Source organism: Crotalus tigris, unplaced genomic scaffold (genome assembly GCF_016545835.1).
Source record: "Crotalus tigris isolate CLP2741 ecotype Arizona unplaced genomic scaffold, ASM1654583v1 scf7180000024427.8105951120:4207309, whole genome shotgun sequence".
In the NCBI taxonomy this organism is placed as follows: Eukaryota; Metazoa; Chordata; class Lepidosauria; order Squamata; family Viperidae; genus Crotalus; species Crotalus tigris.
The window spans coordinates 3,036,116-3,049,162 of record NW_024100595.1 but is presented as its reverse complement, the minus strand read 5'-3'; the positions used below and the strand labels follow the sequence as shown (position 1 = coordinate 3,049,162).

At 43.6% G+C, this 13,047-nt stretch overlaps 1 long non-coding RNA gene across 1 annotated transcript in view; it reads right to left on the bottom strand.

Moving 5' to 3' along the window:
* The window catches only part of LOC120302226, a 14,827-nt gene extending 1,820 nt beyond the window's left edge, over nt 1-13,007 (bottom strand). Inside the window, exons 1-4 of the long non-coding RNA XR_005555099.1 lie at nt 12,807-13,007; nt 11,679-11,875; nt 7,060-7,249; nt 278-431 (exon numbers count right to left, since the gene is read on the bottom strand). This is a non-coding gene — a long non-coding RNA (uncharacterized LOC120302226). The remainder of the gene's footprint in view (nt 1-277; nt 432-7,059; nt 7,250-11,678; nt 11,876-12,806) is intronic.
* Nucleotides 13,008-13,047: the final 40 nt, after the last annotated feature.

Here is a 13,047-nt window from a genome sequence, read left to right as displayed (position 1 = left end):
AAACTAGTTTACCAAGGACTTCAAACTGGCTCGTTTACAAATGATCCGACATTTCTTTCAGCCCTTCCTTAACTGCATAAATTTGGTAGGCAATAACAGCTCAGAAGAAGTCGGAGATCAAACTGGGCCATACAAACAGGATAGGGGGGAAAAAGGACATTGTAGAATTTGGTGTAGATGACACAGTATTTTTGCCTGAGGTAACATCCTATCCTTGGGTGCACATATACACATGCGCACGCACGCTCACACACTTGTAAGTCAGCCTGATACTCACCCTGGAGATAACTGCATTTCAATGCTGAGAACAGATCCTTTTGTAAGTACTTGTTTCCGTCCTTCAGGTTTAATAAGATACCATGTGATTGTCAATTATTCAATTACTGGAGGCCACAATGTTCTGTAATGGTGGATTTCCGGCTGTCGGAGAACTGGAGACAAGTTAGGATTATGTAACGACACAGAGGATGTCACTAATATTAACCCTGTGCATTCCATCAATTCCCTTTGTGACTAACAGCTGAGTAAGGGGGATCGTGGCAAAGCAGGTGCTCCTTTGGGTTACACAAGGGTGAGGTGGAAGATCAAAGGGTAGTGACAAGCAGAAGAGTTGACAGCAGAATAAGATCAATTAAGCCCAGTAATCCAGTTTTAAATTCTTCAGCACGATCCCATTAAATCAGCTTGAGTTGTCCTTTATCTCTGCCTCAATAAACTTGCTGTAGAGGAAAAAGTACACTTGCCCTGAGCAGTGTTATAACACAGGTTTCTTAATTATGATTTATCCCATCTTTTTGAAAGAGGTTTTCTGAATATTAAGAGTTAATCTAGGGAGAGCCAAGTTGGATCTTTCAGCTTTGGAAAATTATACTGCTTGGAAAAGGATGACTGACTGATTACAAGACAGGCAAAGAATTGGGTGGGTGAATTCTCTGTGAATTCCTTTTTTTTTCTTTGCAGGCCACTGAAATGGAAATTCCATTCTTTTCTATTTTCTGCTTGATCTTTCCCATACCTTAAGGCAGGTATATCACATTTAGCAAGCAGAGCAGTCAGAAAAACTACCACTGTAGTAATTACTACCCCAGATTATTTTCCCCCAAAGAGATATTCCCTGGACACAAAGCTCCAATCTGCATCTGGTCTTGTAAAACCAGTTTTTGGCGACCGCCACCCTTGGGGGGAAAAATGGTATTCTTGGTCAAGATCAAGACCTGAGATAAATCCCTTGATCTCAAGTCAAAAGAGTTTTGCATGAGAAAACTGGATTTGCCAGTTGCCCTTTGCATATAATCTGCAAAAGGTTGTAAGGCAGTGACTCCTTTAGGTCAAGAATTCGAAAGCGGAGAAACAGTTTTCTGCAAGAGTCAGTAGACATAGTACTAGAGTCGCCAAGAAGCAGAAGATAAATTCATTCACACCTGTTCATTTAAAACAGTGGTTCTCAACCTTTCTAATGCCGCGACCCCATAATACAGTTCCCCATGTTGTCGTGACCCCCAATCACTTATACATCACCATGTGCCAGGGGCATGGCCAAAGGGGGAAAAAATGGTGGACAGCCTTGTTTGGCGACCCCCGTGAAATGGTCATTAGACCCCAAATGGGGTCCCGACCCACAGGTTGAGAACCACTGATTTAAAACAAAAGATTCTTTGAAGCTTCAGTTGGTCAAATGGTTCAATCCAATGATATTGTCCAGCTAAGAAGATAAATTATCCTGGCAATAGAAATTTATGTTCTTTGGCTTTTTCTTCCCAGATAGGCAAGTCTGAAATATCAGCCTCACCTGAGAAAATTTAGGCAGCCCTTACATACTTGTACATATTTTTTTTTTTCGATTTGTCTTTGTCTCTCAGACAAGAATTTCTATTTGAGCCAGCTCTGGGTCAAAGGAGGCATGGAAACTTTGCAGAATGCTCCAGCTTGGCTTTGTAGCCTCCAAAAGGAGTAGAAAAACACATCCCATTGTCATGTTCTTTTGGGGGTGTGGGAAGTCATCCCCCCAGAGAAGGAAATATTAAAAGGGGAGAAAAATATATTTCCTCAAAGGATCTTAAAAACGCAGAAAAGCATGCCCATTTTTCTTAATAGCTCCAGGTCTCCCTCCCCAAAGCAGAAACTAGCTCTGTACAAATGCAGATGGAGACTATTCAGGAAAGTTGGAGCTAGAAGCTTAGGAAGACAAAGACACCTAAAATCTACATACCCCACCCAAAGTGTTAAGTCAGGACATAATAGGATTAACTCACAGATGCCAAAGGGACAGAGGTCAAAATACATGACACAAGAAATACAAAGTCTCAAACAGGAACAAGAAATAACCTCCAAACAAAAGGCTCCAGACGGTATAAAAACCCACTCCCTACATGTGCTGGGCCCTTTTTCTCTTTTTTCTGCCAGACCCATCTTTCTGTCTGGCTCTCCTCTTCAATAAACTGCAACCTTCTTTCTAAAGCAGTCACCATGATGTTTATCCCCGGCTTGGACTGAACCACGATGAATACTTTTCTTCCAACGGGGATCCAGAAACCACGTGAGAGCAGGGCCTTCATGTGATTTCCAGGGGGTCTAGAGCACACCACATTCTTATGTGGCCTCTGGAGCTTCTGAAAACTCTGTGTGCTTTTGGGAGGCTGCAGGCGTTACACAGTGTAGTGTGCTCTTTCTTGCACAAACTCCAGACTCATGGAACAGGACAACTTGCCATGGCCAACTTGGCACAGCCAACTCACCATGGGACAATTCAATAAATGCAAAAGTTAAATTAATTTCAACGGAACGTGGCCAATAATAATAAAGTCAATCCAGAAATACAAGAATTAACAATAATTTTGATGAAAACATGGTCGCCAATAATAAAAGTGAAATACAGTGTTGAATTGTCCCGTGGTGAGTTATCCCATGATGAGTTGGCCTTGGCGAGTTGGCCACAGTGAGTTGTTCTAGACCCCTCTAGTAATCACAAAACAAGGCCCTCTTCTTGCATGGCCTCTGTGGCCTCCAAAAATAAATTAACAAGTGCCAAAAAATTGTACGTTGGATTCATGCAAAAACTAGAAAGGGATTGGCTGGTTGGTTTTAGTTCTCTGTGATTTGTGAGCTCAGCTATTATGGTCTGTAAACTACAGATTGCAGCTTAATGCACTATGTGGGCCTATCCAATTGTAGATTGTCCAATAAGCCATGGTTTCATACAGCTTAACTGATGGCAGGCAGGTTTCTGGCCTCTGCTTAAATGCCTCCAGCAAAACAAGGGAAATCTACTATAATGTGGAACAACGCTTAACTAGTAAGATGTTTGTCCATCCAGAAATAAGTGACCTCCAACATCTACTTTTTAAAAGATAAATCTTTGCTTCCAGTAGGATGTCAACTAAATTAGTGGTCCTCCAGGGGCCCTAGGACAGGGCTTTTCAACCTTTTCACCCATTGTACCACTTTTAGGATATGGCAATATCTGAGTACCACCAGTCGCCTAGCAAGGTGTCGAAAACTTGATGACAAAAAAAAGGAAAAAAAGTGATAAAGTACAGGTAGTCCTCGACTTACAATAGTTCGCTTAATGACTGTTCAAAATTACAATGGCACTGAAAAAAGTGCCCCCCAAGCACAGCCAAGCAAGATACCTGCCTGCCCACCCGGCGGCGCTCTTCCTCCTGTCCGAGGTTTTCATTGTTGTGAGCATTTCTGTTGAGGACTGGTGGGGGGGTGGGGGGGTGGTTTTTATTCCGTGGTTGCAGCAGGTTTTGGTCACTTCACATGACCCTGGGACACTGTGACCCTCATAAATATGAATCAGTTGCCAAGCATCTGAATGTAAATCACAAGACCCTGGAGATGCTGCAACATTCCACCTGATCGGCACTTCTTCTGGGCTCAGCAGAAGCACCAGGATCAGTGCTGCTTTCCAGCTGATAGGTGCTTCTTCAGGGCTCAGCAGAAGCACCAGGATCAGCGCCGAGCTCCAGCTGGAGCCTGGCGCTGATCCTGGTGCTTCCACTGACCCCTGACAGTCCCGAAGAAGCGCTGATCCTGGTGTTTCCACTAAGCCCTGACAGTCCCGAAGAAGCGCTGATCCTGGTGCTTCCGCTAAGCCCTGACAGCCCTGCAGCTCCAACCATCTCTCGCTCAGGCTTGTGCGGTGCTGCCACCAGTTCAGCTCATTCCCCTCCCTCGCTACCACTTTTCTAGGATGGTCGCGTACCACCTGCCAGGTGCCAATGTACTACAGGTGGTACCCATACCACTGGTTGAAAAACTCTGCCCTAGGATATATCAAGGGGGCTATAGGCAGGGCACAGAACAACAAAGTGTATTATATTACAAATTTATTTATTTATTTTATGAGACTTATATACCGCTTTAAGTGCAAGCACTCTCTAAGCGGTGTACACCAGTAAGCAATGTATATATATATTTTACATTGCCCCCAACAATCTGGGTCCTCATTTTACCTACCCCGGAAGGATGGAAGGCTGAGTCAACCTTGAGCCGGTGAGATTTGAACCGCTGACCTGCTGAACATAGTTAGCTAAAGTGGCCTGCAGTACTGCAGTCTAACTGTTGTGCCACCTCGGCTCGTGTCATTGACTGTGTCATTGACAACCAAAACTGCACTAGCTGTTGCCTGACGTTCCTATTTAGTGATACGGGCTGGACAGGATTGGTGGTGTTGGGGATAGGAGAAAAACAAAATTGGAGGGGGGCCAGAGGGGAAAAAAGTTGAGAAACATTGATCTGCATTTCCCCTGGAGATGCTGCAACATTCCAATTTTATTATATTTCTCTCTCTCTCTTCCTAGCAAACGCTTGGGGTGGTATACAGAGAATTTCCCCTGCCTACTTTATCACCCCAAAAATGCTATGAGAAAGATTTGATGCAGTCAAAGATCACCTCAGTATTTTCTCCGTGAAGCAGGGAGCTGGACCCTCACTGTTGAGACTCTAGAAAGAGTACAGAGAAGAGCAACAAAGATGATTAGGGGACTGGAGGCTAAAACATATAAGGAACGGCTGCTGGAATTGGGTATGTCTAGTTTAATGAAGAGAAGGACGAGGGGGGACATGATAGTAGTGTTCCAATATCTCAGGGGCTGCCACAAAGAAGAGGGAGTCAAGCTATTCTCCAAGGCACCTGAAGGCAGGACAAGAAGCAACGGATGGAAACTAGCCAAAGAGAAGCAACCTAGAACTAAGGAGAAACTTCCTGACCGTTAGAACAATTAACCAGTGGAACAACCTGCCTCCAGAAGCAGTGAATGCTCCAACACTGTAAGTTTTTAAGAAGAGACTGAAGAGCCATTTGTCCGAAATGATATAGGGTTTCCTGCCTGAGCAGGGGGTTGGACTAGATGACCTCCAAGGTGCCTTCCAACTTTATTATTATTATTATTGTTGCAGAACAGAACATTAATTAAAGATGACGAATCTGCAAACTTTCCATTAAGGCCTCTCTGTTACCCCAAAAGACAGAACTGACATACTCTATCCATACATGGAGAATGGATTTTAAAATAATGGGGCAAGACCTCTTATTTTCTCCCCTTCATAGCAAATGGTGTAGATCATAAAACAGTCTTCAAGGGGGAAGTGTCCTTCAAATAATAAGATAAAAGAGTTGGAAGGGACCTTGGAGGTCTTCTAGTGCCACCTCCTCCTCAAGCAGGAGACCCTATACCTGTGGTGGCAAACCTATGGCACGCGTGCCACAGGTGGCACGCAGAGCTCTCTCTGTGGGCACACGTGCCGTTGCCCCAGCCTCGCCTCCCCCCGTGACCCCTCCTCACCAGCAGCCCCCCTGAAGGAGAGTCGCCTCTAAGCGTGGCCCACGCAGAGCAGTGCAGCCAAGGCATGGCAGCCAGGCAGCGTAGACAAGACTCTGCCCTCACACCCCATCGTGCACAGTTGATGTTGCAGGGTGCGGGCAGAGGGCGTGACCGCCATAGCGCTGCTGGGCTGCCTGGGCGATCTGCGGTGGGCCCTGGAGGTGGTGAGTGACCCTGCGGGCAGGTGAGGTTGGGGATGGGGGGGCGGGGGCGGGGGCGGGGCAGGGGGTGGAGCAGGGGCGGGGCCAGTTTTTGGGCACTCGGTCTCTAAAAGGTTTGCCATCACTGCCCTATACCATTTTTGACAAGTGGCTGTCCAATCTCTTCTTAAAAACTCCGGAGATTGAGCACCCATAACTTCAGAAGGCAAGTCGTTCCACTGAGTAGATAGTAGATGATAACATGAGAGTAGATGTTGAGAAATGGCATCAGAAGCAGAGAAGTGTACTCATCATTGTGGGCATGCTCATCACAGCAACCTTGCGTGCAAGTTTAGGCTGATAGTGAATTGTCCAAGACCTGTTTTCCGAACTGATTATGAACTTTTTCCACAAGGCAACACTTGAGCCACCCACATCACCCAGCTCCTAAACACAAATCTCCTTTGCATCCGTCTAGCACAGACATGTCAAACACACGGCCCGGGGGCCGGATGTGGCCCGCGAAGCGGTTTCATGTGGCCCGCAAAGCCATCCTGAAAACAGTGAGGGAACGGCCCCTTCTGCCTTGGCCCTGGCCCAGGCCAGCTGGGAGCCAATATACAATTTTGTGGTGGCCATCTATGCTGAAACGCATTCAGTCTTAGCTCCATAAGCCCCCTCCCCCCTGCATGGCCTGAGAGGAACAGTGAGGCTCCTCCACTGGACCATGCCTTGGCCCTTGCCCCGGTCCCACCCCCTTGTGCCAGAGACCCTCAGATCTATCCCACTCCTGCCCAGGCCCCCACAGGCGACCTTAACACGAATGATGTAGAGCTGGCCACACCCACCCAGTAGGCCACACCCATTCCATCCATGCCCACCCAGTAGGCCGCACCCACCCTGGCCACACACCCCCGGCCCCCTGAGGGCAACCGCAATGCTGATGCGACCCTCAATGAAATTGAGTTTGACACCCCTGATCTAGCAAAACATAGCATACACTTTCAGAAGGCTACAGCTTCATCCAGATGTGCTGGTAAACTCATCTGGGAATGTTAGTAGCCAGGAATGCTTCTTGTCCCGAGGCTTACCTGCTGTGGCCAACAAGCTGACTCATGTGTCGCGAGACAGGAAAACTTTAATTTTCCTCTTGCTTCCTGACAGACATTGAGTCATTCCTTCGTGCGTGTCATTTGACCGGAACACAAAACTTGGGAACTCCTGGAATGTGTAAGGATTGAAACAGCCTCTCTGGGATTGTAACAGCTGACACCAGCAGATCTGTGGGCCAAGAAACAGAAGAAGAGAGAGGGTTATAGTAAGAGAAATGGGATCTGAAGTCCAAAAATACCTACTTCCTTCAATTCTGTCTGAGTCTACTTTCTTGTTTGCCTCATGGTTGCTATCAATGAAAGTATCGTTCTCTTTCAACCACAGATTGAATATGGATTCCACTAATCTGGCCTTTCCATTTACCAAAGTTTTTTGCACCTCTGTCCCTCTTCTCAAAGATGTTATCTCTGGCACCCATTTCTTCTTCAGATTCTTGATTCCCCACTCAAGTACCCCATCATCCCATTCTTATCTCTGAATCCAACAATAATCTTTCCTCCCTTATTTTTGTACTATCAATTGCAACTTGCAGGATTCTCCCAAGGCAGGGGTGTTCAACTATGACCCCTTTACAATTTGTGGACTTAAACTCCCAGAATTCCTGAGCCAGCCATGCTGGGAGTTGAAGTCCACAGGTCGTAAAGGGGCCCTAGCTGCCCAATCCTGCCCCAAGAGTAAATTTACCATGGTTCGTTCAGTTCTCTCCATTTTCGGGGTTGGAACGAAAAAACAGATCCATAAACTAATCGCAAAGGGTGGGGTTGGCCCATCAAATTGCCAGAACCACCCACCAAGGTTACAGTAACCTAAGTAATTTACTTAAGTAGTTTTTATGCAAACACCGTCTCCTATCCAAACATGCTATTTGTTCTCTAGAGTTCATATAGAAAATTTATTTCAACCGAGTTTCCGCTTCCTGCTTGGGAACTCCCTGTTTCGTCAACATTTATATTGCGGACTGTTTAGTTTTATATATCAGAAGATTTGCAAACATTTTTTTTTGCATTGGGACAAGAGTCATTGATAGAAGATAAATATTCAAAATAATAATTGTCGTACTGAACCAGACCCAAAGTCCACCTCTTCTAGTTTCTTCGTTCCCACAGCGGGCAACCAGGTGCTCTTGGAAACCGAAATAAAGGATTCATAAGGACAGGGGTCTCCAACCTTGACAATGTTAGGACTTGTGGACTTCAACTCCCAGAATTCCTCAGCAGCCATGCTGCTGAGGAATTCTGGGAGTTGAAGTCCACAAATTGTAAAGTTGCCAAGGCTGGAAACCATTACATAAGGACAGTCATGTCTCCTATCTCTTTGTTTTTAAAGGACTGGTATTCAGAGATTGATATTCTTTTGTGGCAGTTGTATAAACCATCATGACTCTTTTTAGTCATTTATTTAGCTGCCAGAAGTAATAATTCCTTTAGATGGCATACCTAATACTCAATGTTTATCTTATTTACATGGATGTGATGTGGGCCTTAAAACACATGGATAATATAATAACAAGATCTTAAGAGTTGTAACTGGGGCATCAAAGACCACTAAAACCAGTATGGCTTCCCAGATTGAGTTCATCTCTCATGTAGAATCAGCATGCAATTTGTTTGGCATGGGGTGAAGCCAGCACTGTGATTTCTAAAGCACGATTTAGGGCTTAACAACTTAACAGCTACAGTGATTCATTTAACAACTGTGGCAAGAAAAGTCATAAAATGGGGCAAAATTGACTTAGCGACAGAAATTTGGGGCTCAATTGTGCTGGTAGGTCAAGGACTATGTGTAATGTAAAGATAGTAACACAAAATAATATAGCTGTTCCACCCAAAATATCAATTTGGCGTATTCTCTCTCTTGTCAAACATCATCCACTTATCATCCATGGTGATAAATGCTTATATTTTGCAGTTTTCCTGCTCTTTAGAAGAGCATCACATCAACAATACCTTCTGAGAATCAGGTTGATGTAACAAGTTAAAAATGGAGTCCAAACATTTTGAATTCACCTCTATCCTTGAATGGAGCTATGGAAGTTTAGTATATTTTTGCTTCGCTTTCCATTTGTAAGCCTGGGTCTAAAAGTGATCTCAGAAGACTACTGTGTCAATTAAATTAATACTGGTTATCATAATGCAACTTTGAGGTTTAAGGTAGGAAACCTGATAGCCTTCCATCCAACCTGGCTTTTTGCCAGCAAATTGATTGCCAGCTTTTTGCCAGCTGCATTAACAGAGGGATAGAATCAAGATCACGGGAAGTGTTAATACCACTTTACAATGCCTTGGTAAGGCCACACTTGGAATACTGCATCCAGTTTTGGTCACCACGATGTAAAAAAGATGTTGAGACTCTAGAAAGAACAACAAAGATGATTAGCGGATTGGAGGCTAAAACATATAAGGAATGGTTGCTGGAATTGGGTATGTCTAGTTCAGGGCTTTTCAACCAGTGGTACGGGTACCACCTGTGTATATTGGCACCTGGCAGGTGGTACGTGACCATCCTAGAAAAGTGGTAGCGGGGGAGGGGAATGAGCTGAACCGGTGGCAGCACCGCACAAGCCTGAGCAAGAGATGGCTGGAACTGCAGGGTTGTCAACGCTCAGCGAAAGCGCCAGGATCCGTGCCGCTTTCCAGCTGATCGGTGCTTCTTTGGGGCCGTCAGGGGTCAGTGGAAGCACCAGTATTAGCGCCAGGCTCCAGCTGGAGCTTGACGCTGATCCTGGAGCTTCTGATGAGCCCAGAAGAAGCACCAATCAGCTGGAAAGCAGCACTGATCCTGGTGCTTCTGCTGAGCCCAGAAGAAGCACCGATCAGCTGGAATGTTGCAGCACCTCCAGGGTCTTGTGATTTACATTCAGATGATTCATATTTATGACGGTCACCTTAGTTCTCCTAGAACTAAGGAGAAACTTCCTGACAGTTAGAACAATTAACCAGTGGAACAGAAGCAGTGAATGCTCCAACACTGGAAGTTTTCAAGAAGAGACTGGACAGACATTTGTCTGAAATGGTATAGGGCAGTGGTTCTCAACCTTTTTAATGCCGCGACCCCCAACTGGTCGTAAGTCGAGGACTACTCAACCGGTAATAAGTCGAGGACTACTCAACTGGTGCAGCACCGTTTCAGAATTGGACTTTTGGTGGGCTCAGCAGGGCAGAGACAGCCTGGACAATTCCTATTGGCTTTTGAAAGCCAACAGAATTAGACTCTATTCAAGACCCAAATGGGGTCCCGACCCACAGGTTGAGAACCACTGGTATAGGGTTTCCTGCCTGAGCAGGGGGTTAGACTAGATGACCTCCAAGGTCCCTTCCAACTTTATTATTATTATTATTATTATTGTTGTTGTTGTTGTTGTTATTTTACAATCCCCATTGTCTCCAATCTGTCTGGAATTGTTATCCATAATTTTTAATTAAAGGCATTTTTAACGAAGTAAAAACCATGAGAGAGAATACAGCTAATAAAAAATATATCATAATCAGGAAAATAGAAAGAAAAGAAAGAAAAGGAAAAGAAAGATTATAAGGGAGATATTTCTGATCTTCTTGACAGTGGTTATAAAATTTTTACTTTGCTCCTCTTCTAGGGATACATTATTACTTCTTTATTTCCATAAGCTACCCTTTCTGATCTTGAAACCTCTAAATCAGAAGTTCATTTTTCTTTTTTCCATCAAAAAGTCCATAAAGGGTTTTCAGTCACTAATAAACAGTTGTTGATCTTTCTCTAATCCAACAGATTAATATGCTAGTTCTATTATCTTTATCAACCACTGTACTGCTGTGAATAGTTCAAAGTATTTCCATTTTTGCTCATACAATAACCATGCAGCAGTAATCATTTTTAAAAATAATCTTCCATGGGTGTTTTCTAATTGAATGTCTATTAATTCCAATGAGAAAAATCCTGGTTCCAGTTGAATGCTGATCTTTAAAAATTTTTGTATCATTATATGCATCTGAACTCAGCAATTTCTGCCCTTTCCACAAGGCCCCTTGACATGTCCATGTAGTCCACATTTCCAAAAGAAATTTGATGAACGTTCGTACATTCTAGACTGTTTTTCTGGAATCACACACCAACCTTTTATAAATATTCTCTTTTCAGTTATAATCTACATTACAGTCCTTTTAACTACATATTTTCCCACTGTTCCATCAGTATGTTGGAGACCATTTTATCATATAATCGTTCACTTCTGTTTCAGATTTCCATAAAAATCATCATATCAATTATATGTTCATCAGGTGTACACAGTTTGAGTTAAAATTCTGTCTTCTGCTGCTTAATTCCAAATGTCCAGTCATCTACCTTAAATCTTTCTCTTAGTTAGGCATACAAAAACTGCTGAAAGTTAAATTCCTCGGTAGCCAGTTTTCTCTTGATTTCATTTTATATTCCTGTTCTAGCAACTCTTGATAAGGTACTCATTTTTCTTTACCTGTTGTTTCTTTTCTGTAAAATGTTTCCTGTGCTGAGAGACATTTTCAGGTGCAGTCTGGTTTTATATTCTCAAAATGGCACTTCCAAAATATAATGATTCTTAAATCAGCACTTAACCTTAACTTTATCATACCACAGAAGACCTTACCTGAGAATTGTTATCCAACATATTTAGAAGTTGGACATTATAAACTGATCCAATTTCACATTAACTTCCAAAGCTCTTAGGCTGGCTTATTCCAGATGTGTTGAACAATTTATGAACGCAAAACATCATGGTTGAAGCAAGTGATCATGGGAGTTGTAGTCCCAGCCTACAGCAAGCTCCCTTCCAACTCTGTTATTCTGTAATGAGTCCGATATGGAAAGATATTGTTAAGAACTGTGGCAATCTACAGTGGCAAAAATGTCTATCTGTCATCTGTCTATCTATATCTATCAATCATCTATCACAGAAATCTGATAGCATTTTTTTAAACTAACAAATTATATTAGAAGGCAGCTTCATGAAAACTTATTCTTTTTAATAATAACACGCTAGTCAGAAAAGGTGCTGCTGGATTATCCTTAGATAACTGGGAGATTGTGATTATCTGGTTTACTTCTCTCACAAGTCTGTCGTGACAAAGAAAATTAGGGGACATCAAATATATCTGTTCACTTAATTCCTTGGGCCAAATGGATTAAGAAGGAAAATACAATCGGGACTTAATTTAACATTTCTTACTTTAGTGAACTTCAGAATAAATCGATACAAACAAGATAGATGGATCTTCTATAAATTTCAGACAAGAATGGAACTAACATCAAACAACAGGCAAAGCTGCTTGAAGTTGTTTCCCCTTAAACTGGCTATTTACCGTTATCAGAATAGTAGATTTTTCCTCATTCAACAGTTTGAAAAAAAAATCCCATTTGCTATTTAGCCGACATACGGCTCTATTCTCTTTGTTAAGCTGATAAGAAAGTATAAGCAACATCCTTATAGCATGACTCTAAGGCTGGCCCAGTTTCTCGGCTTTGCATCTGAATGATGAAATATCAGAGATCCCGTATCGGAATTATATAACAAAACCTGAAAGCTGGCCCTCCTTTAAGGTGTTAGTTTCTTTACTCGTCGAAGCTTCTCAAACTGTTTTTTCTCAGTCTTGGCCACTTTAAGATGGGTAGACTTCAACTCCCAGAATTCCCCAGCCACCCATGAAGTCCACCCATTTTAAAAAACGCTATTTTAGAGCCTGTTTGCCTTTTGACGACCATTACCCTTTCCACAAACCTTAGAGAAGACTCAAAGGGAAGCTAGCAGGGTGATCCTCACTCCCTTCAGATGCCTCTTCCCAAAAGCCCCGGCGGGGAAAACTCAATTTGGGGGTTCGTTGCTCGTGGACTGAAAAAGCCAGGGGTGGCTGGCGGGTTCTGCTTTGACCCCCCCAAAGCTTAAGCCAGCAACCAGGTGGCGGCGGCCGCCAGGTGAGGGAGGACGGCCCTTATGCAAATGAGAGCGTGTCTGCCACTTC